Genomic DNA, 2,500 nt, shown 5'->3' with positions numbered 1-2,500 from the left:
AAGGAAGGAAGGGAAACCCTCTCTCGACGGCGTCCGACCGTAGGGTTTCGGGAGGAACCGCCGTGCCTGAACACCGGCGCGACACCGGCCCGCAGGGGCCCTCCCTAGTCGGAACGTAAAAGCCAATCGTGTGGGAAAACCTCCGCCCCGGGAAGGAACGCAGGCAGGGGCGACTTAACCGCACGGGAAATCCTCCCCCAACACGGCTCCTGCCCGGGCACGAGGCCTCCGGAACCGGCCCGACAGCTCAACCGACCAGCATCGACATCGCCCGGGGGGAGGGGGACGGGACACGCGCGGATCGGGGGGAAGGAACTCAGGCAAGGCGACTTAACCGCAATGGAAATCATCCCGACCTGGCTCCTGGCTCCTAAACCGGCACGAGAACCGCCCCTCTCAATGGACACGTGCGAGGCGCGCTCACATCCTGCCCAGAAATAGAACCTCAATCCCCGGGCTTCAGCGTACAACACCGTGAAGTCTCAAGCGTTCGGCCCGATCCTTGGACTCCCATCCGGAGAGAGCGATGGTGTGGCGACCAAACTCGGCTCCGCTCACCCCAGTCCACGGTAGGGTGGGTCGGGCAGGGTTCCTCAGATCAAGCACGGTAAGACTTGGGTCTATAATGCGCGCGCGTGCGTATGGATTTCGTGAAGGACCCTTTGCCCACAACAGAGAGAGACCATCCGGGAAGACAAGGAGGAATCCCGTCAACTCCTGCCCAGCCACAGACTCCAAAGGACGGCTCCAAACGGGTCCTTCACATGCATTCTGACACCTCGGGTCCTGACTTAGTCAAACCATTTTGATCAAAAAACCCTGTCGACGGAAATCTCCGCGGACCCCCCCGTTGTACCTTGACCGCGGGACCCTGAAGGGAGGGAGGTCCCGGGTCCTTGGGAACAGGAGTCGCCGCCGCCCCGCAGCCCCGTTTCGCCTCCGCCCTCGGCAGACTTCCACAAACGGCCCCGAGGTGGCCATGGTCATCTAATGTTAAAGATAGGGAACATGACCATGTTTTTTTGAAAACTTTGATTCTGACGGAGCCGAAAAAGTCCGGACTCTGGTCATATAATGTTAAAGATAGGGATTTCCCTCCGAAAATTCCCCTCAACATGACCATGGCTCCCAAATCACCTCCGGAGAAGGTAGACATGACCAGAGACTGAAAGGGAACGCACGGAGGAGCCAAGGGCGCAAACCCCAGTTCTCGAGCCGGAAATGGGAGCCTCCAGGCCCGCATGAACGGGCGCCCGGGCACGGGAGGTCAACCCCCCCCCCCTTCCCGCAACGTGACCAGAGCTTGGCCAGGTCCTTAAGGGGGCTTAGCCCGGTCCTGAGCCCGAGGAACGGGGCCTCCAGCCCGGCCTGAACCGGCGCCGGGCGCGGGAGGGGGCCACCGGGCAGACTTCCAAGGGAGGATGTCGCCAGGGGGTGAAGGGGGACCCTGACCGGGGTGCAGGGCCTCCCACACGGCTTAGATCGGTCGCTCGTGCCCTTAGAATGAACCTCCGTCCTGACTTAGAAATATTTTTTTGATCGAAAATGCCGTGCCCCTAGTAATATGCACCTACCTCCCCAGTGTATCTGCCATCTAGTTGCATTAAGGGAGGAAGCCACGAGTTCACAGGGACCTCCTGGAACTCTCGCTCCGTAACACATAGCAAATCTGTCCCTTCAGAAGAAGGTAACTTTTAATTGGAGCTCTGGTCATGTCAGCTACTTCTGCCCATGGTCATGTAGGCTAATTCTGCCTCTGGTCATGTCAGCTAATTCCGCCTATGGTCATATTAGCTAATTCCGCCTCTGGTCATGTCAGCTAACTCCGCCTATGGTCATGTCAGCTAACTGTGCCTATGGTCATGTCAGCTAACTGTGCCTATGGTCATGTCAGCTAACTCCGCCTATGGTCATGTCAGCTACTTCTGCCCATGGTCATGTCAGCTACTTCTGCCTATGGTCATGTCAGCTACTTCTGCCTATGGTCATGTCAGCTAACTGTGCCTATGGTCATGTCAGCTAACTGTGCCTATGGTCATGTCAGCTAACTCCGCCTATGGTCATGTCAGCTAACTGTGCCTATGGTCATGTCAGCTAACTGTGCCTATGGTCATGTCAGCTACTTCTGCCCATGGTCATGTCAGCTACTTCTGCCTATGGTCATGTCAGCTACTTCTGCCTATGGTCATGTCAGCTACTTCTGCCTATGGTCATGTCAGCTAACTGTGCCTATGGTCATGTCAGCTACTTCTGCCCATGGTCATGTCAGCTACTTCTGCCCATGGTCATGTCAGCTACTTCTGCCCATGGTCATGTCAGCTACTTCTGCCTATGGTCATGTCAGCTACTTCTGCCTATGGTCATGTCAGCTACTTCTGCCTATGGTCATGTCAGCTAACTGTGCCTATGGTCATGTCAGCTACTTCTGCCCATGGTCATGTCAGCTACTTCTGCCCATGGTCATGTCAGCTACTTCTGCCCATGGTCATGTCAGCTACTT

This window comes from Acipenser ruthenus, unplaced genomic scaffold, assembly GCF_902713425.1.
Source record: "Acipenser ruthenus unplaced genomic scaffold, fAciRut3.2 maternal haplotype, whole genome shotgun sequence".
NCBI lineage: Eukaryota > Metazoa > Chordata > Actinopteri > Acipenseriformes > Acipenseridae > Acipenser > Acipenser ruthenus.
The sequence above is the reverse complement of the archived record's forward strand: the minus strand, read 5'-3'. Positions refer to the sequence as shown.